The 26,261-nt window shown below is 47.6% G+C and overlaps 1 pseudogene across 1 annotated transcript; it reads left to right on the top strand.

Annotated features, from left to right (window-relative positions):
• LOC309524878 (zinc finger protein RFP-like) lies at positions 1 to 25,750 on the top strand (annotated as a pseudogene). Its single transcript, XR_014224676.1, has 8 exons — positions 1 to 596; positions 11,533 to 11,628; positions 13,504 to 13,734; positions 14,763 to 14,785; positions 15,545 to 15,663; positions 16,473 to 16,505; positions 23,367 to 23,396; positions 25,068 to 25,750. The product of XR_014224676.1 is annotated as a zinc finger protein RFP-like (transcript).
• Positions 25,751 to 26,261: the final 511 nt, after the last annotated feature.

The following is a 26,261-nucleotide window of genomic DNA, read 5'->3' on the forward strand; positions in this document are numbered from 1 at the left end:
TAGAACATTCACCAAATGCAAAGACCTGGGGACATACTTTATGTTGTGTTTTTTAAAAAAAAAAAGATCACGTGGTGACTGAGTTTCTGAGTCATAACCAGGAAGGGAAACTCCTGGTAGCTGAAAACAGAGAAAACGAAACTTACCTGGGACTTTCGGGTGAGGGAACCATGGCTGCTTTTGAGGGTCACATCCAGCGTCTCCGTGATGAAGCCACTTGCTCCATCTGCCTGGATTACTTCAAGGATCCAGTGACCATCCCAGAGTGTGGGCACAACTTCTGCCGATCCTGCTTGATCCAGTGCTGGGGGGAATCGGAGGCAGAGGCTTCCTGCCCTCAGTGCAGAGAAAGAGTCCAGAGAAGGAGCCTCGTCCCCAACTGGCAACTGGCAAACTTCGTAGAAATAGCGAAGAATCTCAGCCTTCAAGAGGGAAAGGAGGAAGGAGGGAAAGGAGAAGTCTGTGAGGATCACCAGGAGCCCCTGAAGCTCTTCTGCAAAGTCCACGAAGCCCCCATCTGCCTGGTGTGTGACAAGTCAAAGGAACATGAAAATCACAAGGTGATTCCTCTGAAGGAGGCTTTTGAGGAATACAAGGTAGGAGATCCCTGGATCTTGATGTGGAGAAATATCTGTGGAGTCATCTTGGGAGGTTTTCTTTTTAATTCTCAGGTCCAAAGTAGGCATGGCATGAGTTGGTGGTGGTTTATTAAGTTAGAAGCAGCCCAGGGGAAGCTTGAGGGCTCCTGGGATGACTGGGATGAGGGAGTTGAAGTCTTTCTCTCTGCCAGAAAGGGTTAACCTCAATCACATCCCACAGCTGGTTGCTTTGTAAATATTTAGAACACTACAAATCGGCCAGGAGTTGTGGACTTTGTCCCCGTTGCCTGGGGGATCCCAGCCACTCAGAGCCTGGCCAGCCAATCCAGTGGCCGGGGCAGTTTAAACCGAGGAGCAGCCAGAGGACTTCCTCTTGGCTCGCTTCCTCCATCGCCCGCCTTCCCTCCCTATTCGCAGGTTAGGCACTGGCCTTGCTATGGACTTCCCAACGAGGGGTGGCTGTGGGGTCTCGACACGCAAATGTAAATTGCACATACACAACTAAGTACATGTCTCCTTTGGCTAGCAGGATGCCTCCTCAATGCCCTGCAAAGCAGAGAGCAGCAAGGGATCAGTTGCAGGGGGGGGGGGAATTTCCCAGATGGTGCAGGATTCCCCCCCCCCACAAAGTATCTGTTGGAAGCAGATTTAGGAGTGGGTGGTGGGTGGAAATACCTACTGGTGGGGAGCATTCTTATTCTGGGGGTGCTGTGGGACCTGTGCAATGAGCTTTCAGTGGGGGAGGGGTGTCTGCTGAGGAACTCCTCCTATCCCAAATGGCAAAGGACTCAGTCATTCAGAGTAGCATCTGCAAAGACTAGGGGGGGAAGATGATTTTTCCATGACAACTCAGAATTGGACCTGTGCTATTATATAAAAAAGATAAAACTCTAATTCTGCTTCAGAAGAAACTTTTTAAAAAATGCCTTTTCATTCCTTTTAAAATCATTCACTTGTTCTACTACAGTGGTGCAAAAATGCTCCTGTGCCATGCAATATACGATATACGATACAATATCTTTATTGTCATTGTCCCATGCGGAACAATGAAATTGAAAAACTACATAAAACTACATAAAAACTACCTAAAACATTCAAAAACCCCTAAAATCTCTGAACCCCATTTTAAAATGCACTATACTATAAAAACCCCTTATGCTGCATTTAGAACCAGAATTGCACTTGTATAGAAACTGTTTCTCAGACGGCTAGTCCTGGCCTTTATAACCCTATACCTTCTTCCAGAAGGCAGAAGCTGAAAGAGATCATTTCTGGGGTGCGTACTATCCTGCGCTATCTCTGCCGCTTTCTTATGGTGTAGCACCCTGCTTGTGGTTAACGCTTAGCTGGAATGAAATATTCAACGCAGCAATAGAGAAATTAAAATAATAATTTATTTGTCAGACAAATAAATGAGAGACACAGTGGTATATGGATACCAAAGCTCTGCCCACTCCAGCCCTGATGGCCAGCACTTATATTTCCTCAGCCCAGCCCCCTTGCTCCTCCTTTGGCTGCCTCTGCCCAATCAGCCTGGTTGAAATTGTTGGGATATTTCCGTTCCACCTTAAAAGGGAGCAGGCTTTGAGAGTCACAGAGTCTGCGCATGTCCTGTTCACAGGATGTTTATGTTCTGCTGTTCCTTTCGATTTCCCCTGTCGGTCAGAGACGCTGACACAGAACGGTCATGTTTTTCTTTGTTCTGTTCAATGCTAAATAAAGTCTGAAAATAATGCTCTTCTGCGGTGCAACTTTTGGCTGTGCTTTTATCTGCTGATAAACAGTGTGCACAAGCCCTGGAATGTGGCTAGGTATTTCCAGGAACCTCGTGTCGCTAACTGCTGGATCTGCCTGTCTACGGGAGATCGATGGATGTCCGGCAGCCAGCTTGGGGCCATGATGGACTATATCTCCCTGGCAGTTTCCCAACAACAAAGGTTATGGGCCCAAATTCACAGCACCTACAGGAGAGTAAATGCTGCAACAGACTGCGTTTAAGAGGTACGGTGGGAAAAGCGAAAGAAAAGAGGGAGGCTTTTGGCTTTTCTGTTTACCTCGCAAGGAGCCTTTGAACTCCGGAAGGCTTAATTGGCCTGGGAGCCGAGCCAGAGAGTTCGTGATTAATGGGCTGCCGAGATAATAAGTCTTTGAAGGCATAGAGACTTGGGCTCACGTAAAGACCTGAGATGGATCTTTTACAATCCTCAGAAGCAGTTCCATGTCCACCGAAGCTAAATGGCCACAACTATCAGACCTGGGCAAGGTACTGTGAGGGCCAGATGAGAAGGCTTGGAGTGTGGAATACCATTTCTGAGAACCCCCCAGCCCCTGTGACAGATGAGTGGAAAGCGCAGGATTCGAGAGCCATGGGGATAATTTTGCTCTCAGTAGCTCCTGAAGAGTTAATCACCTTGGCTGGCAAGGCCAGTGCCCGTGAGATGTGGGACGGGCTTAGAGCCTGTCATCTCCGACAAGAGGCTGGGTCTGTGTTGCTTTATTTCAGAAAACTGCACAGGAAGCGTTTGGAGCCAGGGGAAGACCTTAGAGCCCACGTTTTGCATTTGCAGCATCTCAGACAGGAATTGGCTCAGAGAGGTTTCAATATGCCTGAGTCACTGTTTGCAATTCTCATCCTGGATTCCCTGGATGAAAGCTATCATGCCGTGGCGAGTCAGCTGGCGACCTTCCCTGCGCAAGACCTCACTGCTACAAAGGTCTTGGTGACTTTGCAGAATGAATACGATAGAAGGAATGCAGCTTAGTCGGCTTGTGCGCTTCAGGGGGAGCAATGTGGGACAGCATTCCAACCTCCAGGGGGAGCCAAAGCGTTGGCAGCTGTGAAGTGCTGGAACTGTGGGAACCAAGGTCATACTCAGAGGTTTTGTTCAAAGACTGGAAATAAACAAAGGAAAAAGCCTGCAGATGGCCCGAAGCAGAAGGGGGGTGGAAAGCCAGGGAAAAACAAAGCTTTGTTTGCTGGCACTGCTTCACCAAAGGCTAAAGGCACGTCTGATGGCCAGGAGCAGGGGGGCAAGCTGCAAAAGCCCACGCTGGTGGAAAACAAGGGTTTGCTTGCTGTAAAGACTGCTCCAACAGCCAAAGGCAGATTTATAGTTGATTCAGGTGTGAGTCGCCACGTCACAAAGGATCGGCACCTGTTTATCTCCTTCAAGCCTCAAGAAGGTGAGATCCACCTGGCTGATGGAAGGACGTTGCAAATTGCAGGAGAAGGGACTGTGAAACTTGCAAGTCTGCACACTACCATCAGTAATGTACTTTTTGTTCCAGGCGCTGCAAGCAACTTGCTCAGCGTTCCACAGCTTACTGGGCGTGGTTTTCAGATTTCCTTCAAGAGGAGCGTCTGTGTCATCAGTAAAGGCAAAGAGGACTATTTGCATGCAAAGTTTATGGATGGTTTGTTCCATATAACTTATGACGACACTGCTGTTGTGTCTAATGCTGATTCTTGTTGTGTTGCACAAACTAACAAAGTTCTTCATGCAGGTTGCATTCACGATGCGCATCGAAGGTTTTGTCACCTCTCTTGGAAGGCACTGGCCAAGATGCCAGAGGTGGTTGAGGGTTTGAACATCAAACCCTGTAAATTTCACATGAAATGTGTATCTTGTGCAGAGAACAAGGTGAAGGTTGCTCCAAAAGGCAAGGAGTCTAGCAGGCAGGCTTCCAAACCCTACCAGCTAGTGCATGCGGACTTGGTTGGGCCACTTGCGCCCTCTTTAGGAGGAGCAAGGTACTTCATGGTTCTAATTGATTCTTTTTCCAGGTACATTCATGTGTTTTTGCTTGAACAGAAATCGCAAGCGTTTCTGAAGTTTAAGGCATTCTGTGCTTGGTTGGAGAATGTGCATGGTAAACGTATTGCCTGTTTGTTTACCGATCGGGGCGGGGAGTTCACTTCTCAGCAGTTTGAAGCTTTCTTGACTGAGAAGGGAATCCAGCATGACATGTCAACGCCCAGATCGCCATGGATGAATGGGCTTGCGGAGAGAGCAAATCAGACATTGCTTCAAGGAATCAAAACCTTGTTGCATGATGCCAATCTCCCTGATAAGTTTTGGGGGGAAGCTCTGGGGAATTTTGTTTATTCTTTTAATCGTGGATTGTCATCACCCATTGGCTGTACCCCCTATGAGAAGATGTTTGGCAAGAAACCCAACACCAAACACATGAGAATCTTTGGTTCTGACATGTGGGTACATTCCCCACAAACCAACAAGCTTGGGAAGCGTGGGGCACATGGTTTGTTCATGGGGTACGAAAAAGGTGCATACAGGGTATGGATGACTAACTCTAAGTCCATTAAGTTCACAAGGAGTGTTGAGTACAGTCCTAAGTGGGGGGAAAATGTGGGAATTTTCCAGAGTTACCCAGAGGAGGATGAAGGTGATGTCAAGCAAGCAGCTAAAGCTGAGGAAGCTGCTGAAGATGATGAGGATGAGGATGAGGATGAGGATGATGATGATGATCAGAGTTCGGATTCCAGTTCAGTGGGCGGCGCTGCTGCTGGTGTCAGTGACAGTGATGACACAGCAGAATACAAGAGCGCAAAGGCCTCAGTCAGACCATCTGATGCGTCTGACAATGAACTGGAAGAACCACTGTTCACCATTGGTCATTTTTCTCCTAAGAAAGAGGAGATGAGTCCAGAAGACTTGCGTCTAGTACGTAGGTCTGAAAGGGCGACGAAGGGCAAACCTCCAAAGAGATTTGCTGATGAGTTTGCTAAGACAGCAACTGCTGTTCTTAGTAGCTCAGAGAAGGTATTGGAACCTTCAAGCTTCAAAGAGGTTCAGGAGTTAACCTCTAAAGATGCTGAGCCTTGGCTTAATGCCATGAAGGCTGAAGTTGATTCCTTGAACAGGAACCAAACTTGGGAACTGGTACCGGTAGTCCCAGGAATGAGACTGGTTGGCAGCAAATGGGTCTTCAAGGCCAAGACAGACCAGAATGGCAAGGTAGTCAGACACAAAGCCAGATTGGTTGCCAGAGGTTTTTCACAGGTACCAGGACAGGATTACCACGAGACCTACTCACCCACAGTCAAATATGAGAGCATTCGGCTGATGCTCAAGATCGCTGCAGAGGAGAAACTGCATGTTTCCCATCATGACATTAATACAGCTTTTTTGTACGGGATTTTGAACGAGGAGCTGTTCATGCTTCCACCTGATGGGATGCAGATACAGAAGGGAATGGTATGTAAACTGCGGAAATCCTTATATGGTCTCAAGCAGAGTGCCAGGTGTTGGAACACAAAACTCACTGAGACATTGCTTTCTCTAGGTTTTCACCAGGGCAAAGCTGATCCATGTGTGTTTGTCAAGGAGGAGGGGCAAAACAAACTGTATTGTTTATGTTTTGTTGATGATCTTCTGATGTTTTGGAAGAATCAGGCTTTTTATCAAAGCACCCTAGCTCAGCTGAAGGAGCACTTTGACATGAAGGATCTTGGTGAGGTATCCAACTATCTTTCTCTGCAGGTGGAGAGGGACCAAGCAGGTAATTTTCTGGTACACCAAACACAGAAAATTGCTGATGTATTAACCAGGTTGAATTTGGTTGATGCAAACCCAGCAGACACACCGATGGTGACAGGTTACCAGGTAGACAGTACTGCTGAAGCGTTTTCTGACACAACGCTGTACAGATGCATTCTAGGCAAGCTGAATTTCATTGCCAGATGTTCAAGACCTGACATAGCTGTAAGCTGTAATCTGCTTAGCAGACATGCCAACAATCCTACAGTTCAGGATTGGAAAGCTCTGAAGCGCATAGCCCGCTATTTGAAAGGGACTATGCACTACAGGCTGAGGTTCACCAGTCAGAAGACTGGAGGTCTTGAAATCTTTGATGATGCAAGTTTTGGAAGTGACACCACGGATGGGACAAGCACTTCTGGAGTATGCTACATGTACAACCACTGCCTGTTTGACTGGTTGTGCAGGAAGCAGACAACAGTGAGCCTAAGTTCCTGTGAAGCAGAACTCAATGCTCTGTCATTTTCACTCATGGATTGTGAATGGTTGATGCAACTGTTTAAGGACATCAGACTGTCTGTGAAATGTCCTGTACAAGTGTATCAAGACAATAGATCGTGTTTGGCTTTGCTGAACTCAGAGAGTTGCAGGCAAAGAACCAAGTACTTGCAGATTAAGCTACATCGTGCAAGGGAGTGTATTCAGAAAGGACTTATTCAGGTGTCCTACATGCCAGGAAATGAAATTCCTGCTGATCTGTTGTCTAAGGTTGTTAACAGAGAACAACTTAAGGTTTATGTACAAAGGTTGCAACTGGGTTGAACCACAGGTACTACAGGTTACACGGAAAGGGGGAGGATGTTGGGATATTTCCGTTCCACCTTAAAAGGGAGCAGGCTTTGAGAGTCACAGAGTCTGCGCATGTCCTGTTCACAGGATGTTTATGTTCTGCTGTTCCTTTCGATTTCCCCTGTCGGTCAGAGACGCTGACACAGAACGGTCATGTTTTTCTTTGTTCTGTTCAATAAATAAAGTCTGAAAATAATGCTCTTCTGCGGTGCAACTTTTGGCTGTGCTTTTATCTGCTGATAAACAGTGTGCACAAGCCCTGGAATGTGGCTAGGTATTTCCAGGAACCTCGTGTCGCTAACTGCTGGATCTGCCTGTCTACGGGAGATCGATGGATGTCCGGCAGCCGGCTTGGGGCCATGATGGACTATATCTCCCTGGCAGTTTCCCAACAGAAATTCCTATTGGCTGTTTGCTAGAACCAATCATAAAAGATACACCCATTTCCTATTACCTTTTATGGGAGACAAAGAGCTATATTTCCTTCTATCTATAAATGGCAAACAAGTAGCCATATATCTTACATTTGCCTCAACAAGGCACCTTAATTACCAGATCACCTTTGGCCCCTGCTGCCCTATTCACTCCAAAACAGATGGCTAATTGTTCTAATTTTATCTTAAACAGAGATCTTGGGTTCACCTTCTCACACACCATCAATGAAATAAGAATCTAACATAAGAATCTAACATTTCTTACTTTCTAAATCCTTTGCACAATTACATTTAAGCCAATATATTTCATACATAACATAGATAGATTTTTAGAAGGAAAGGTCTTTTCAAAGTAAAAAGGAATTTAATAAAAACAGTTTCCAGAAGCAACTTCTGAGAGAAGCCTCTTCGGTTTTCCCAGCCAGCTGCTGTTCCCATTTGCCCTTTAACCTTAGGAAGATGTGTCTCTCTGATGGGAGGCACAGGGTATTATATTTTGTTAAACAATGAATCCTACTATTTACCAACTCTTAATTAGTGCTTTTGCAGCTTGATTGTATTCTGTAGGGTCAGTAACCTAGTAACCTTTGCTCCCAGCCTGTAATTTCCTTTTACAACCTTGAGAATTTTGGCTCCTGCTATAAATAAATCAGGGGGGTCTTTGTCCAGGAGGATAAACATCTGCCAAAGCACCCAGCTGGTTTCTGCCTGGCATGAGAGATACAAAACATTTACAAATATATTTTTAAAGCTCATTTTAAAATGCAGATCTTCATCAGATGCCTCAATGGCACCTGGAAGCATAGATTTGATCTAAGGTGGAAAGAGTGCACCCAATTATTCTCTCTGCAGTCTTTACAACCCTGGATAGCATTGTTTTTCCCCTGGCCATACAGCTCCCAAACCACACACAGAGACCATAAGTTAATACGCTCTCCACAGTGCAATGGTAAAATGCCATCGACAGGTCCTTTGAGAGATTGTTTTTCCGGAGGATTCTCAGAAAATATAACCTCTGCTGTGCTCTCTTCACCAGGTCTTTGCTGTTTCCTCCCCAGGTTAGGTCGTTTCTCAACTCCATTCCCAGAAATCAAAACACTGAGATCTGTTTCACGCACTTCCCCTCAATAATAAGTGGCTGAATATTCAATTTACCTTGCCTGAAGTCCACCATGATCTCTTTTGTTTTCTTTAAGTTAAGGAGTAAGTTATTTTTCTTGCACCACTCCCCCAACTGCTCAACTTCCTTCCTCTAGGCCGCCTCCCCCTCTTCAACCGTGATTAAACCAACCACCGTTGTATCATATGCGAACTTAATGATCTTATTACTGGGATATTTGGGGGCACAGTCAGCTGTATAGAGCGTATATAAAAGTGGGCTCAACACGCACCCCTGCGGTGTCCCCATGTTAATGATGAGATCCGCAGAGATGTGGGAACCCAACCTAACCCTTTGGGAACGGTTTGATAGAAAATCTAATATCCACCTGCACAAACATGGTGGAAGTCCCAGGTCTAATAATTTGGGCACCAATCTATGCGGAAGAATAGTATTAAATGCAGAACTAAAGTCTACAAATAACAGTCTCACGTAGTTCCCTTGCTTCTCCAAATGAGTCAGGACAGCATGTGAAGCCATTGCCACAGCATCCTCTGTGGATCTCTTTGTCTTGTAGGCAAACTGGTAAGGGTCAAGTCCCACCGGCAGACAAGACAAGATGCGGTTCCTCACCAGTTTTTCGAAACATTTCATTATAATGGGTGTCAATGCCACAGGGCGAAAATCATTCAGACTGTCTATCTTTGATGTTTTTGGCAGGGGTATAATGGTAGCGGATTTCAGACAGGGTGGAAAAGTGGCTTGGGCCAGAGACTGGTTAAAAATCTTCGTAAAGATTCCTGCCAGTTGGTCCGAACAATCTCTTAGCACCCTGCCAGCCACCCCATCCGGGCCCATAGCCTTCCTCGTGTTTACCTCCTTTAATATACGCCTCACTTCTCCCTCTTCCACCCTGGCAGCATTTCCTGTAGGTAGTGACGCCAATAGCTCTGGCATCCCTGTTGGAGTCACTGTTGGTGTCACCTCAAATCAGGCAAAGAAGGTACAGTGAGTTCCGTGAGTTTTGTCGTCTTGTGATTTTTTTCGTCTTGTGAAGCACAGTGTCGGGAAAGTTTTGGAAAAGCTTCAAAAATCACCAAAGTCTTTAAAAACCTCAAAAAAGGCTACCACACCGCGTTCTATGAGTTGCTCCTCGAAGTCAAGTCGCAACTGTATTAACGGTGTTAAGAAAAAGGAAACAAACTTGCAAGACATTTCTGTCTTGCAAAGCAAGCCCATAGGGGAAATCGTCTTGCGAAGCAGCTCAAAAAACAAAAAACCCTTTCGTCTAGCGAGTGTTTTGTCTTGCGAGGCATTCGTCTTGCAAGGTACCACTGTATTCAACTATCCCACCAAGGAAGCAGTACTCTCTACCACTGATGAATTCCTTGATTTATAACCAGTCAGATGTTGGACTCCCTGCCACATTTGTCTAGTATCATGATTTCTCAGGTGGTCCTCAATTTTTCTTCTGTACTCCGCTTTTGCTTTCCTGATACCCCTCTTCAAGTTCGCTCTTTCTATGCCATACAATACCCGGTCCCCAGTTCTGAAAGCAGAGTTTCTGGCCTTCAATAATCTCCTAACCTCTCCCGTCATCCAGGGCTTCCTATTCGGATACAACTTAACATACTTTTCCCTGGTGACATTTGCTGTGCAGAATCTAATATAGTCCAGGACCGTTGATGTATAAGTTTCTAGGTCTTGATGGTTGAACATATTCCAGTCGGTCTCCTGGAAACAGTCCTGCAGTTGCTGAGAGGCTCCCTCAGGCACACTGTAACCACCCGTGTTTGTATCTGGCCTTGTTTCCTGAGGGGTGTGTATACTGGTGTCAGAAGCAGGGACCCATCATCTGAACCACCGAGGTGTGCCAAGGTCTTGACCTCATATGCCCGTCTAATGTTCGTATACACCTTGTCAAGAGTATTTTCTCCCCTTGTTGCACACTCAATGTGCTGATGGGATTTTGGGAGTACTGCCCTCACATCTGTGTGATTGAAGTCCCCCGCGATAATGTGCATGGTCTCCGGGTATCTGCTCAATTTAGCATTGATGTTCTCATGCATACTACTCATTTCCCTGCATGCATTTGCAGTTGGTGCTATGTACACCGCTGTTAACACCACTGTTGTAAATTCCCGGGGAAGATAGAAAGGTCTGCATTTAATTGTCAGAAATTCCACATCCGGAGAACAATGCTAATAATGCCACAAAATAGTAATGATAATGAAAGGAAGCTGCCCCTTTGAACTTGCGGAATGACCAGACAGCAATCTTCTGACCGAAGGAGCTACTTAGGTGGATTCTGGCCCAGCAAGAACTTCTTTGCCCAGAAATGGAAGAAGCTGCAGCATTTAAATCTCCCCTGGTGGTCTAAGCACACGTGGGCTCTGGCTACTGCAAAGAAAATAACTGACAAGTAGCAGAAAACCTGAATTGCCATCTGTCCCAATTAAGTGGCAGAGAGGTGGGGTCAAGAGGAAGGGTGGAAAAGCCCTAGGCTTGCAGAAGAGGGGTTTGGAATGGGTGAAGTTTTGAGAAGCGCTGCTCTGTCCCTGTCTCTCTAGCCTCTTGGGCTGACCTCTCTATCTCTTTGATACATCCCAGGTTGGATCCTGCCTCACCCCTTCCTTCTCCTCCTCTTTCGACATCTTCCTGGGAGCTCAAGATGAGAAGTCAGGCTGGAAGTCTCTTCAGAGAAGACAAAGGAGCAAACATGGCTGCCTTTGCTCTTCTCCAGACTAGTTTGTTGCGCTAGAAAACTTTCCCATCCCAGTTCTGCAGTGAGTTTGCTGGCAACACTGGCCTCTGTCCCTCTTTCCTTTCCTTCCTCCTCGCATGCCATAGCTGCCTCCCAAAGGCTTGTGCAGCTGTTTCTTGAGGCAGAAAGATGATAGTCCAGGGAGTCATGCACCCAAAAAGGTTGAAAACTTCTAAACTCCAGTAAACTACTTTGCTATTATAGCAAGGCCACTGAGCCCAAGAAGCCAGTGTAATATTCATCTCTCTGTGTGCCTCTTTCAAACCTGACTTTTTCCTTTTCTCTTTAGGGAGAGATCTGTCGCCGCCTGGAGATTCTGAGGAGAGAGAGAGACGAAATTCTGGCCTATCAAGCAGCCCTGGACAAGGAAAGCAAAGACCTCCTTGTAAGTGTCTCTATTGTTACTAGCGAGGGAACAAGCACTTGAAGAATCGAGTCAGGACTGAGGAGGGATGGGGAAATCTGCCCATTTGAGCTTCTTCCCATTTCTCCTTTTCCATATCAGTTTGTTTATTCATTTATTATTCTGAAAATGAATCAGATGTTAGGGTTGCTACAGCTACTTCCTTGTATAAATATTTTTATATGTACTTTACCCTCATAAATACATTTTTTGTATTATCTGGCTGGGTCAACCTTGAACAATTCAGAGGTGAGAATTTCAAAGGATTACTCTGTTTTGGTCTCCATAATTTTTCAGCAATAGCAGATTAAGTAAATTCACTTTTGAATGCAGCTAATTTGAGTTTATTTCCCATTGTCGTTTATTATATGAATAGCAGTGAAGGAGAAGCCTGAGGAATTGTGAGCTGAGAGGGTGGAAGTAGGTCCGTTCAAATCCTGATTTACCATAAAGATTTGTCCATAAAGAAAGAGTTGTCTTTCAAAAATGTGCGCTATTGTTCATCTTAAGGAAATTCAGGGAGCTATGGGGATAAACTCTGCGCTTTCTCCTCCTCCTCCTCCGTTTCTGTTACTTTCCTTCCACCTCAATGGTCCCAGTCTAAACTGAGGGTGTTTTATGTCCGCGGACGTTCTCTGGACAGCTATGAACTCTGGTTATGCCATGCCCCAAATCATGCAGGGAATATCCTGTGGGGATGTTCAGGGAGGCAGGAGAGGATATATTATTTTATTATATCCTTCATAACTTTCGCCAGCAAGTTCTATAACTTAGCAGAGTTGTTAAACAATCCCCCTTTTAAATTACACAGCGGTTAGCTAGTTGCAGGCTCATCTGAGCCTCACTATTATGATTCCTGGTTTCCCTATTTTATATCCCTCCTAAAAGAATAGACACGACCATCTGATTAAAGTTATCATAAAACTAGTTTACTTACAACCATCCAGTTCACAATAAGATCCCTGAAGGCAGACTTAATTTACAGAACAACATGTAACTTTGTGAATTATCCCGTAAGGGAAATAGTCTCAAGTGTCTGCGACTGAGCAGTCACTTCTCCTAACTCCTAGGAACACACAATGGAGAAGACACAAAGCAGAACATGGAGGCCGTGCGCTCCTCTCCCAAGAACAGGCCACACTCACATTAAGTCACATGCAAAGGAAGTCTGTCCCAGCTCAGGAGGAACTAGCAAGTTTTCTCCTGAGTGATACAAAGCATTCCCCAACATGTGCATTGTAAAAAGGTAAAGGTACCCCTGCCCGTACCGGCCAGTTGTGTCCAACTCTAGTGCTGTCCGGAGACACTTCCGGGTCACGTGGCCAGCGTGACAAAGCTGCTCTGGCGAGCCAGCACCAGCGCAGCACACAGAAACGCCGTTTACCTTCCCACTATAAAGCGGTACCTATTTATCTACTTGTACATAGGGGTGCTTTCGAACTGCTAGGTGGGCAGGAACTGGGACCGAACGACGGGAGCTCATCCCGCCGCGGGGATTCGATCTGCCGACCATACGATCGGCAAGTCCTAGGCACTGAGGTTTTACCCACAGCGCCACCCGCGTCCCGTATGTGTAGGACTGTTGTATTTGCTTGCAAGACATTTTTATATCCCACATATCCATGGCTAGAAAAAAATGCTCCTTTTTTTAGGCCGTAGCCCTCTGCAAAATAGAAATCAACAGGAACAGGAATGGAGAGGGCCTCCCCTCAAAATAAAGGTTTATTTCTTTAGCCACTGGAGGTTTCATGTCTCTGAAAAATCAGAAGTGTCCTCTCTGTGGAATTCTCACTAATCTCTTCCTGATGTTTTGAAGGCTGAGCACCTTCCACACTCAGACCTCCTCTTTTCTTGCAGAAATTAACAGAAACGGAGAGGCTGAAGGCCGTAGAGAAGTTCAGAGAACTGCGCCAGTTCCTAGAAGAACAAGAAAAACGTCTGTTGACACACGTGGAAGAGGTGGAGAAGGAGATTGCAGGGAGAAGGGATGAGCAACTGGCCAAACTCTCCAGGAAACTCTCCTCTCTGGAGAGGATCATCCATGAGATGGAGGAGAAGAGTCAGCAACCAGCGAGTGAACTCCTGCAGGTAAGATGGTGGCAGGAACAGTCCAAGGCTCCAGGAAAAGGCTGCCCCTTTCATGCATGCAAGGAGTGCAGGGGCTGAGATGATGGAGCCTCTAGTCAGGTTTGTAATGGACAGGAAGACCCAAGAGACCTGGGATGCTTAACTCACCTGAATGCAGACTAGAGATTCGTCTGTGTTCTTGATGGAACGGGAGCTGATCTTCTGCTCTTTGCTGATGCTTTGTCTCCGAACGCCTTTCGGCTGTGGGGGGCTTCGTCTGGGATGCGTTCAGCCCTCCTTCCGACATGAGCCGGTCTCTTGACCAAGCTTCTCTTCCTGTTCCCTCCATGACTTCTGGGTTGATCCCCTTCCCCATGGATACAGATCGGTCCAAAATGGTGCTCAGTCACAGTGACCAAAGAGCACAAAGACAGAGGGACTCATCCAGACTGCTGCTTGTCCCAGCCCTTTCCTCCAGGAAAACCCACTGTTTACTGCTGAATTAGAGCAAACCTCAGCCAGGTTTTCTCCGGATTGACGTTTGCTTTGATTTTGCACTAAGGAGCAGGTTTTTCCTGAGGGAAAGCGGCAGGGCAAAGGCAAAACCACTTGGACTCATGTTTTCTGGGCACCGGAAAGAGAGAAGTGTGGGTGAGCCCAAAGAAACACTGAGCTGTTTTTTTACCCCTTTGGAGGCATTTTATGCTGCAGGTGCTTTTCTAATTTCCAGGTGGAAAATAGAATTTGAAATTTGGGGACTGGGCCTGTGCCCTGGCAGGATTATCCTGTAGGGTTATGTTTGTCTGAATAGAACAATGCAAACTGGATTAAAGTTATTATAATATGGAAATGGGGAGAACTTGGAACAATTAATAATTTCAGACTGGAAAAATAAAAGCTATGAGAAACCTAAACTGGCTGATTCCGCCATCCCTACCCAAAACCTTGGCATGTGCCAGGCAGACTGATATCCGAGGGCCAGGGTCTGAGGGGGTCTTCCTAGTGTGGCGTGTGGTGTGCAGTGAATTCCCTTCTCTTTTTCCCTCTAGGATGTGAGAAGGACCTTGCAGAGGTAAGTGGATCTGGCTCATTTCCATTAGCATCACTCTTTGAAGCTGAGATGCAAGAACCTCAGACATGGCCCTCCAGGGGCTGCGAGGGGGAGACTGTAGGACTCACTCCCTGCAACACCTCACAAGTAAAAGTAGAGCCCCCTCTTCTGAACTTGTGGCCCCCCAATTCTCCCTCCAAGGATCAAGGTCAACTGCCTCCTCCCTCCCTCCCTCCCTCCCCACATCACTTCACACAGGGATTGGGGCTCTTTTCTTTCTATTGCACTTTCTGTCCATGGACTTTGTGGTAATTTCAAACATCTAGAAGAGAAAGTGCCAAAGATGCTTGGGAAGAGCTCAGGATGTACCAACAGATTTCAATGTCCAAGTAGCATCTTGTCCAAGTAGCAGCCACCCAACTCTTGGCAGCTTTGGACATCACTCACATCCTCTGGAGAAGCTCAGGGAGGGAGGGGTTGCAGGCATTCCACCTCAGGGGTTTGGGTCTTAAGTCCTGGCATCTTCCCAGAAAGTTGTTAGGGGGCAACATTGTTTGAAGCCATGGGAGCCCTCCGCTGGTGTCGCTTGGGGTTACATATTGTTCCTTGTGCCGTTTAGCATCCTTACGAAGCCACTGACAGCTGTCCTCAGGGGTTTTGGACTGAGGTCTCATCTGTTGTGGAAATAAACTTCCACTTTGTTCATGATATTGAGATCTCCTGCAATAATCAGGGAGATGGGGCCACAATGGGGCCATTCATTGTTTTTCTTTTCACCAGGTATGAGGAAAGAGAGAGTCCAGAGAAGCCACTGGCTTTCCCTCCAGAGCTGAGGAACAGGATCTTGGAATCCTGTGATCTAAATCACCTTGTGGAGGATAGAATGAATCTATGGGAAGGTAATGAAAACTGGATGCCAGGATTTCACACCGGGAATTCTATTACTTCTTCAGAACTGAACATGCCAGGCTCTTATTGCATGGAATTGAGTAACCCCAGGATACCTTCCTTCTTGGTGCTCCAGCCTTCATTTCCTGTCCCCCAGAATGGCCCATGTATATTGTGACCCTGGATCCTGTAAAGAAAGCCTGAACCAGAGTGTAGAGCAAAGTCAGGATTTTTTCCTCCCATGTGCTTCTGTTTACAGTTCTACGAAACCTCCTTTTCCTTGTGGTTCCCTGTCTGCACAATCTGGGGTTGTCCTTTTGGAGGTTCTCCTGCTCTGAATGGGGTCAAAGGGCATTAAGAAGCCCCCAGTTCCCCCTCTGCCTCCTGCTCAGGCTTCTTTCTCAGCCGTGGAGCCAAGGCCTGAGCCGTCTCCTCCTCAGACGTCCCCCTGCAGCTGCCATATCTAGGGCTTCAGCCTTCAAGATCTCCTGAGAGTTCCCCTATTGAGAGTGGAAGCAAGAGCACATGAGCCCCAAAGGGAAGAATTATGCTTGTGAAGAAGCTTAAAGATTTGTAGAAGGTTTGTGAGGAAGGGTTTCCTTTTTCATGAGAGCTCTGCCAGTCCTTCTACAGCAACCTTTGCTTCTACTTATGTTTCACAATTTTGGCTTTAATGATTCCCCCCACCATTCTCATTTAAAGCTTTAGTTATTTTCATAGCTTCTTCCTATGATTTTCTAGTTTTTGATTATTATTTGTATGATTTAATTAATATTTAATAATTGTACTTGAATTCACTTTATATCTTTTTGCTTCTCAGATGCTGTGTTATTCAGAAAGCAGCTTCAGAAAGGTAAATTTACAGGGGAGGAACAATTTCACAGGAGGGATAGGGACTAGTATTTCATGGGTGTTGAACCATCTTTTCTGCAGACTTTTGGACCCCCATCAATGGTGTAACTCTGGGAAACAGTCCTCTACTGGCGTTTGGGTTCTTTGTCTGTCCCATGAATGAACTGGGAGGGAGGTTGAAGGCTTGGACTGGGGGTGGAGATTGTCCCTGCAAAGAACCTGCACACCAGTCGTCTGTTCCTTTCCTGCCTATAGACTAGTAGCTTGGTTTCCTGGTTAATTTTATAGATTTTGCTTTCTTTCATAAAATGTATATACTGCTTTGTGGTAGGGAAAAAGCCTCAGAGCCTTACAGTATCTTTAAAAAGCCTTTAAGGAGGTGTCAAGGGATGGTTAGCTGCTTGTGCTTAAAATTGTGCCCCTTCAGAGTTTGTGCGACCCCACAAACCTCTGTGTGTGACAGAGCTCCTCAGACATGTCTGCTCTAGTCACTAGTAGAGTCTGACAGTGGCTGTCTGCGGAAGCGCTTCCAGCAAAGAAGTTCCTTAACGGAAACACGTCTCCTGGACTCACGACGTGGCAGCTTCCGGCGCAGCATGGGTCTCCCTGCAGTTGCTTCTGACACCTCCCCGCTATTTTCGCTCGAAGTGTCTCTCACCCCTTTCTCTCCCCTGCTGCTTCCTGCCTGGGCTGCTGCGTCTCTCTCAGCATTACTGAGATCCTCCTCCAGAGACCCCGCGCTCCCCCTGCTGGTCCCTGCTTTGGCTGTTGACTCTCTCCCAGTCTCTGGGAGCCTTACCACTTCCCTTTCCTCCGATGTCAGTTCCCTGACATCCACCTCCCCTCCAGGGCCCCCCTCTCCCCCGCCCCTACTTTCTCCTCTGGGCGGTGAGGAGCTGAAACCCCTAAAAGAATCCTCTTCATCTTCAGACGTCTCGAACAATTCCCTCCATCGGTCTTCGTTCCGACTCGCTGAATCCTCCTCCACCTCGGAATCAGCGAACCCCTCCAACTCTTCTTCGTCGTCGGTGGTGGCGAAGTATTCCCTCCGGAACCTCGCCACTGGCTGGGGTTTTCTAGGGAATCTCTGATGAAAAGTTTCAATCAAAACCTCGTCATCTACCTCCTCTGCCCTGACCCAGGTGTTTTCCGACTCCGGCTCCCCTTCCCACATTACCAAATACTCTACTTGCTCTCCCCTCCACCTGGAATCGAGAATCTCCGCTACATGGTAGCTGTGTTATTTTTCTTCCATAGCTGGTCCCCTATTGACCCTCCCCTCTCTGTCCCCTATATACGGTGACAGCAATGATCTGTGGAACACTGGGTGCAACTTCATGTGGTTCGGTAACCGGAGTCTGAAAGCCACTGGGTTGACCTGTTGCGTGACTTCAAATGGGCCCAGTCTTTTGGGTCTTAACTTCTTACAACCTCCTTTAAATGGTAACCCTTGGGTGGACAGCCACACCTGGTCCCCCACCCTAATGCTTTCCCCTTCCCTTCTGGTTTTGTCTGCCTGCCTCTTATATTCCTCCTTCGCCCTGTTTAAATTAAGTTGGAGCTGGCGATGGATCGCTTCCATTTCTTCAACGAACTGTTCTGCGGCAGGAACGCTCCAGTTCTCCCCCTCCCCCCCTGGGAAGGCTCGGGGATGACACCCGTGATTGGCCAAAAAAGGGCTCATCCCCGTGGACACGTTCTCTGCATTGTTATAGGCAAATTCTGCCAACGCCAGCTTCTCCACCCAATCATTCTCTCTGTCATTCACATAACACCTCAAATATTGCTGGAGGACACCATTAGCTCTTTCCGCCTGCCCATTGGTTTCTGGATGACGGGCAGTGGAAAAATTTACCTCTACATGCAATAAGCTCATGAGCTTCCTCCAGAACCTGGAAGTAAATTGTTTCCCTCGGTCCGAAACCACCCTCAAGGGGGCACCATGCAACCTAAACACATTTTCCACAAACAATTTAGCGGTTTCTTCTGCTGTGACCGCATGTGAGCAGGCTATAAAGTGGGCCATCTTGGTTAACAGGTCTACCACAACCATAATGGCTGTCTTCCCTTTGGACCTGGGCAGATCAGTCATGAAATCTATTGCCACTGCCTCCCATGGTCTTTCCGGCGTGGGTAGTGGTTCTAATAAACCTGCCGGTGCCCGCCTCTCCCCCTTGGCTCGTTGACATCGGTCACACCCTCTCACATATTCACGCACATCTTCCCTGACCTTGGGCCACCAGAATTCCCTGGTAACCAGCCACATGGTTTTGTGTTGCCCAAAATGCCCTGCTGTGGGGCTATCGTGCAGTTGCTTGAGTACCTTTTCCCTCAATTCCCCTTCAGGTATGTATAACGCTCCCTTGTAGTACAACGCCCCGTTTCTCTCCTCAAAACCCCCGGGTTTGTCTCCCTCCCTCCTGAGACCCCTGAGTTTGTCCTGGGCGTATTCATCCTGCACCGTTCCCTCTACCAGTTCCCTTTGCCCCACCAAAGCCGCCCCACACACCCAGCGGTCCTCGGGAATAACATGGGTCTCTTCGGGTGCACCCTCTCCCTCCAAATATTCAGGTTTGCGTGAGAGAGCGTCCGCCCTAACGTTCTCCGGGCCTGGTACGTAACAAATCTCAAAGTTAAATTTGGAGAACTCCTGGGCCCATCTCAACTGCCTTTGGTTGAGCACTCGCGCAGTTCTCCAATACTCTAGATTCTTATGGTCCGTGCACACTTGCACCTTCTGTTGTGCACCAATTAGTAGATGCCTCCATCTCCGGAAGGCCTCATAAATCGCAAGAAGTTCCCGGTCATGCACCGTGTAGTTTCTCTCAGATTTGTTCAGCTTTCGCGAAAAGAAGGCACACGGTCGCCACTCTGACCCCTCCTTCCCCGGCTGCAGAAGAAGCACCGCCCCTATGGCTCTGTCCGAAGCGTCTGTTTCGACCCTCAGCTTTTTTTGTAAATCCACATGTAGAAGTTGTTCGTCAGAGGCGAAGGCCCTTTTCAGTTCCTCAAACGCTCGCTCCGCCTCCCCCGTCCAAACAAACTTCTTTTTGCTGCTGAGACAGTCCGTGATGGGCGCCGTCAGGTGGGCGAAGTTTCGGATGAACTTACGATAAAAGTTTCCAAACCCTAGGAACCTCTGCACATCCTTCTTGGTCTTGGGTGTTTTCCATTCCAGCACCGCTTGAACCTTGCCGGGGTCCATGGCCAACCCCTTGTCTGACAAGCGGTACCCCAGGAATTCCACCTCCTTGGTATGAAACTGACACTTTTCCAGTTTCACCCACAGTCTGTTGGCTTGCAGCCTGCTCAACACTTCTCTGACGTCTCTCACATGTTGCTCCTCATTCTCCGAATACACCAACACGTCATCTAAGAAGGCCACGCAATTCTTGTAGAGCAAAGGCCCCAGTACATGGTTCATAAAGGCTTGAAAACACGCGGAGCCTGTTTGTAATCCAAAAGGCATAACGAGGTATTCAAATGCCCCCAAAGGGGTGAACATGGTGGTCTTCCATTCATCCCCTTTCCTTATACGTATCAGGTTGTACGCCCCCCTTAGGTCCAGCTTTGTAAAAATCTTTCCTTTTCGCACCCTGGTCAAAATATCATCAATCCTGGGCATAGGAAAAGCCGCCGGCTCTGTCACTGCATTTAGGGCCCGAAAGTCACATACCAGCCTCGGCTTGTCCGTGTTTTTTTTATCCACAAAAAACACTGGGCTACCCCCCGCTGCCTTGGACTCTCTGATGAAGCCTCTCTTCAGGTTCTTGTCAATGAACGCTCGCAACTCCTGCATCTCCCTGTCTGACATGGCATACAACTTGCCTACAGGAAGCTGTGCTCCAGGGAGTAAATTGATCTGGCAATCAAAGGGCCTATGCGGGGGTAGTTGGTCCGCTTCCTTCTCGCTGAACACGTCGCTGAGATCAGCATACTGTGGTGGCACCTTCCCCTTCTCCATCACTTCCGTCCCTGCTAGGGTGGCTTGGGCCCCTGCTGACCCCTTTTCCGCCCTGCAGTGTTCTAAGCAGTGTGCGGAACCGAAGGAAACCACTCTTTGATGCCAGCCCACCAGCGGATCATGTAGGGCTAGCCAGCTCATTCCCAAAATAATGGGAGCGCCTCCCAAGGTGGCCACATTAAACGCTATCAGTTCTGTGTGCCTTGCCACCCTCATTATCATTGGGACGGTCTGCAAGCTGACGCCTCCTCCCAACAGTTCCCTGCCATCAATCGTGGTCACCTGCAGGGGGTTGCTTAAAGGGATAGTCTGTATCTGGTGTTCAGCAGCAAACTCCTTGCTCATGAAATTGCAGGAGCTGCCTGAGTCCAACAGCGCCTTTATTTTTAGGGGGTGTCCATTTTGCAGCTCTAGCGACACTTCAATCACTAGAGCAGGTCGAGGAGCTTCTGGCACTGGCACTTGGGGAAGGGGCACTTTCACTGCTCTTTGGCCTGGCTGCAGTGCCCTGCTGGCAACCAGGCGTTGGCTTTTACCTGCTCCGTTTCTCCCTGCTCTTCCCCCTCAACAGCTCCCACCATCCCTTGCCATTCCTTCCTCTGGGGGCAGACTCTGGCAAAGTGGCCTGGCTGTTGGCAGAGATAGCATTTCCGGGCTCCCTTTCCCTCCTTCTTCGCCCCCTCACTGGGCTTTGAAACTGCGCGCGCGCGGGCTGTTCCGATTTCCATCGGCTCTGCCGGCGGGAAAGCTGGCTCAGGAATGTCTGGAATGCGTAACTCCTTCCAACGTTCCCCTCTCCCTTCCCGCCTCTCCAAGGCTCTTGCCTCCTGGCGCGCTCCAATGGTCAGCGCAGATTTGGTCAGCTGATCCATAGACCCCGCCCTGGGGCTCCTGGCCAGCTCGTCTTTCACAGCTGAAGAAAGACCTTCTTCAAATAGCATCTGAATGGGTGCCGCCGATAAATCCCACCCCAATCTGTGAATCAGCATGGTAAATTCAGTCCAGTACTCACGGACAGATCTGCTTCCCTGCTTGCAAGCCATTAGCTGTCTGCGTACCAACCCTTCCTCAATATCGCTGGAAAACATAATATCCATTGCACGAAAGAATTTCATAGTGTCCTTTAGGATATCGTTGTGCGTTGCCATCAGGGGTCGAACCCAGTCCCGCGCCCCCTTCTCAAGATGCCCAATTACGAACGCAACTCGCGATTCCTCATCAGGGAACTCATCAAACTGCACATTCAGAGCATATTGCATCTCAGTCCTAAAGGCATGGTAATCCTTGGGGTCCCCCCCAAACTTCTGCACCAATCCTGGTACCTTTCTGGGGAACTGAGTGGTTCTCCCCTTTTTGTCAGCATCCTGAGCCCTTCTCTCCTCGAGCCTCGCCGTCTGCAGCGCAAGTTGGACCTCCAGAGCTTGATACCTTTCTTCCAAGCTTGGACCAGCTCCAACCCCTGCGTCTCCGGTTCCGACTGGGTTGCTCATGATGCTTTCTCCTGCACAGGCAGCGTACAGAGACTGTCAGACTGCTGTCAAGGGATGGTTAGCTGCTTGTGCTTAAAATTGTGCCCCTTCAGAGTTTGTGCGACCCCACAAACCTCTGTGTGTGACAGAGCTCCTCAGACATGTCTGCTCTAGTCACTAGTAGAGTCTGACAGTGGCTGTCTGCGGAAGCGCTTCCAGCAAAGAAGTTCCTTAACGGAAACACGTCTCCTGGACTCACGACGTGGCAGCTTCCGGCGCAGCATGGGTCTCCCTGCAGTTGCTTCTGACACCTCCCCGCTATTTTCGCTCGAAGTGTCTCTCACCCCTTTCTCTCCCCTGCTGCTTCCTGCCTGGGCTGCTGCGTCTCTCTCAGCATTACTGAGATCCTCCTCCAGAGACCCCGCGCTCCCCCTGCTGGTCCCTGCTTTGGCTGTTGACTCTCTCCCAGTCTCTGGGAGCCTTACCACTTCCCTTTCCTCCGATGTCAGTTCCCTGACAGGAGGATCCTGCAGAGTCAGTCCAGTGTCCGTCTTGTTGAGTTCTCATGTATAAGGAATCTCCCTTGCATTTTGTTTTCCCTCCACACAATCTGAGGGTGTTATTTTGGGGCTTCTTGAGATTTGCTTGGATTTCCCCCTCGTGAAGTGTGTTAAAAAGGGCACCCGCAAGCACCCAGTCCCTCCTCCACCTCCTGCCCAGGCTGGTCTCCCAGCAGCAGAGCAAGGCCTGAGCCGCCTCTTCCTCAGAGTTTCAACCTCACCAGCCCCATTTCTCGTGCTTCAGCCATCCCCATCTCCTCAGAGTTCCCACAGTTCTTTTGAGATCAGCCCCACTCCATGAGGGAGGACTTCCCATTGCACGAGACCCTTGGAAGTACAGGGTAAAGCTCTGCCAATTCTTCCTCTGCAATTTGGTTTGTCAGCATGCTTGGAAATGCCAGTTTCAGCAGCTTTTCCCCACCAGTTTACTTGGGGCAGATGTTAAATCTTTCTTTATCCATTCTGTTCAGATCCCGATTTCATTTGTGGATTTGGAATGATTGTATTCCGCCATTTTCTAGTAAGGTTTACCATTTCTGATTTTCCCATGAAATTATGGAATAACAGAGTTTGAAAGGATCCCAAGGATTATCTAGTCCAGCCCCCTGCAATGTGGGAATCACAGCTAAACTCGTTAGTTGTTTTAATTCCTTAGGCCTAGTGATATTACATTCTCAAGAATAGTCTTTTGGAGAATATTTAACATCACTATTTAGGCCTACAGCTGTCATCTTTGCATGATTTAATATTTTGCCTGAAATAAGGAAACAACTGGTGCTATGTTATAGTTATGTTTTGTAAAAGATATTTTTGTTTTGTTTTTAACTATTGCATTGTAGCCTGTTAAGCCTCTCTTTTTGCTTCCTCAGATGTTCAGTCATTCAGACATCTTCAGAGAGGTAAATTCACAGGAGAGACCCCAATTCACAGGAGGGGGGACTAGTGTTTCATGGGGGTCAAGAGTCTCTTCTGTACAGCTTGACTCTGGCCCTGCTGTTTGTACCACAAAGGCAGAGAGGGTGGACTTGAAGGTGCAGAAGGGGTGGGGAGGGAAATTGCCCAGAAGGATCAGATAAAAGAGGGAAGAGTTTCATTCCTGCCTAGAGGGAGTTGGGTTGCTTTTCCATGTGACCTTTTTCAGGACTGGTTGCCACATGTCCTCTTTTTCTCGGACAGGTCCTCTATTTTCATGATTAAAATTTCTCCCCTGAGTGGATTTTTAAAATTTTTAAATTTTGCAAAATGTCTTAAGTTGTTTGGTTTGGTTTACAGTAACCCATGAAAAAATTCTAGTGCATTAGACTCAGATCTAAGGCACCCAGCTAAGCTAGCCTGGAGCAGAGAATTGCAACAGAGCAGCATCTTCAGCTAGCCACATCCTGTATAAAACCCTTCTCTTGTGGCTGAACTGAAAGGACGCTGGCCCAGCTACAAGATCTTGGAGAAGGAGTCTGGGAGGGCAAGAGTTAACACCCCCCTGCCCTTAAGGAAAGTCCATATGTACATGTTTAACAGTTTAATAAATTGTTCTGTGCACAATTGCGTTCACAAAGATGGGAACATGAGCCCAAATATTTTCATGTGGCAAGTGAGGGAGCAATATGTCTTCTTCTTCTTCTTCTTCTTCTTCTTCTTCTTCTTCTTCTTCTTCGGTTGTTGAAAGTTAAGAACATTGCTACTAGCAGTATATCACAGCTGTGAAAGCCTACATAGATAGGCAAGTGAGTAGGGGTATTTAAAATGAGTGTCGTCATAGCGATCCATGGTTAAGAGTAGAAGTTGGCAAATGTGTCCTCTTTTTTGCTCTTCAAAATACGGCAACTCTACACTTGCCTATCATGACTGCCTTAGCCCCTGACTGGTACCTTTTTGAGTTATTCCTCCTTTCCCCCAGGGAACTAGTCTTATGGTATATATTAAATTCAAAAGAGATGCATGGAATAAGCAGTCCTTTGTAAAATTGTGGGCACGAGGGCCCAGAATGTGAGCCCCGCAAAAGTGAGGGGACACCTATACAGTATGTGATTTTGTGTTGTATTTTTATGCTGTGAACCACCCTGAGACCTATGGATGAAGGGCAGTAGGCAAATGTCACTATATTATTATTATTATTATTATTATTATTATGGGGGGCCTCCTCCTCCAGCCCAACCCAGAGGTCCCCAAAGGCCAATTCCCACAGAGATTGTCAGAGGAAAGCAGCTTCTCTCCTCTCCTGCCTCCTCCAATTCTCCTCTCTTTCCCCTTAGATAACACAGAAGAGATGAGTAAAAGGTTTCCTGGGTGGTTTTTCCTCTTAGAAAATGCCTGGTTTGAGAGGAGGGCAGGCACAATACACATCGGATATAAGAAAGTGAAGGAAACTGATTTAAAAACCATCAAGGAAGATATTTATTCTGAGGAGTCTGCAAGGAGGAGTCTCAGTCTAGCATGTGATGCAAAGAAATCCCCTTGATCTGAAAGGAAATCTGGGTTTTTTGGTTGTTTTTTATTTATTTATCAGGATGTCCATTTCTGTCTCTGAGCTGACTCTGTCTATTCTTCTCTTTCCCTCATCTTCCTCCCAACAGCAAATGTTACTCTGGATCCAGACACAGCCCATCCTGAACTCATCCTGTCCGAGGATCGGAAAAGCCTGAGTAGGGAGACAAACCTCAAGCCCTGCCCAACAATCCTCAGAGATTTAGCCACGAGATTAATGTGTTGGGAAGTCAGGGATTCACAGCAGGCAGACATTTCTGGGAAGTCATTGTGGAAAGTGGGGAATTGTGGGCTTTGGGGGTCGCTAGGAAGTCTGTGGAGAGAAAGGGGTACTTCTCCTTATTCCCTGAGGGAGGGGTCTGGGCTGTGGGGAAGAGGGGAGATGAGTACTTTGCCTGGACATCCCCTCATTTCTCACCTCTGTCCCTGAGGGAGAAGCCCAGGAGGATCCGGGTGACTCTGGACTATGAAGGGGGACGTGTGCCTTTTTCTGACGCTGACTCAGGAGCCGAACTCTACACGTTCTCAGGAGCCTCGTTCTCTGGAGAGACCCTCCTCCCTTTCTTTTGTCTGAGGGGATATAAAACCCACTTCAGTATCTCCTGAGGAGACTAAATCTGCCTCTCAGGCCCAGCAGGAGTTTCTCTCCAGACCAGAGTGACTGACATAAAAACCATTTACCCGCCAAGAGCCCTTTGGGCAGTTTTCCAAGGGCCCTTTGAGAGGATTCATTCCAGTCAATTCAGCCGAAATAACAAAAAATAAAATAAAATGGGTTGCTCTTGGTTTGCATTTTCTTTCCTTTTCCCAGAATTCCCTCTGCAGCTTCTTAGACAGACAGTCACACTTTCAGGAGTCCTAATAAATTTTCTCACCCTCAGTCTTGTTTTCCATTTGAGCTGCCTGATTTGGAAGAGGACAAGACTCATAATCCCAGGGTTGTGGGTCTGAGCCCCACGTTGGGCAAATGTTTCCTGCACGGCAAGGGTGGGAATAGATGACCCTCAGGGCCCCTCACAACTCTGCAATTCTAGGAAACCTTCCTCTCCCCACAAGACCTTATGCAGCTGTGAAAATGCATAAATTATTGGATTAATAGAGAACTCAAAAATGAACCCCTTCACCCACATCAGGCAGGATAGCTCCTTGCTCTGGAGATCTCAGACGGGAAGAAAATGAAAAAGAAATTGAGCAGGGCGTCATCTTCAAATGCCCTCTGCAAATACAACCTCGCCATCTCCACACGTTGTCAGAAGTAAACCTCATTGCATTGAGTGGGGCTT

This window comes from Podarcis vaucheri, assembly GCF_965113315.1.
Source record: "Podarcis vaucheri genome assembly, chromosome: 2".
In the NCBI taxonomy this organism is placed as follows: domain Eukaryota; kingdom Metazoa; phylum Chordata; class Lepidosauria; order Squamata; family Lacertidae; genus Podarcis; species Podarcis vaucheri.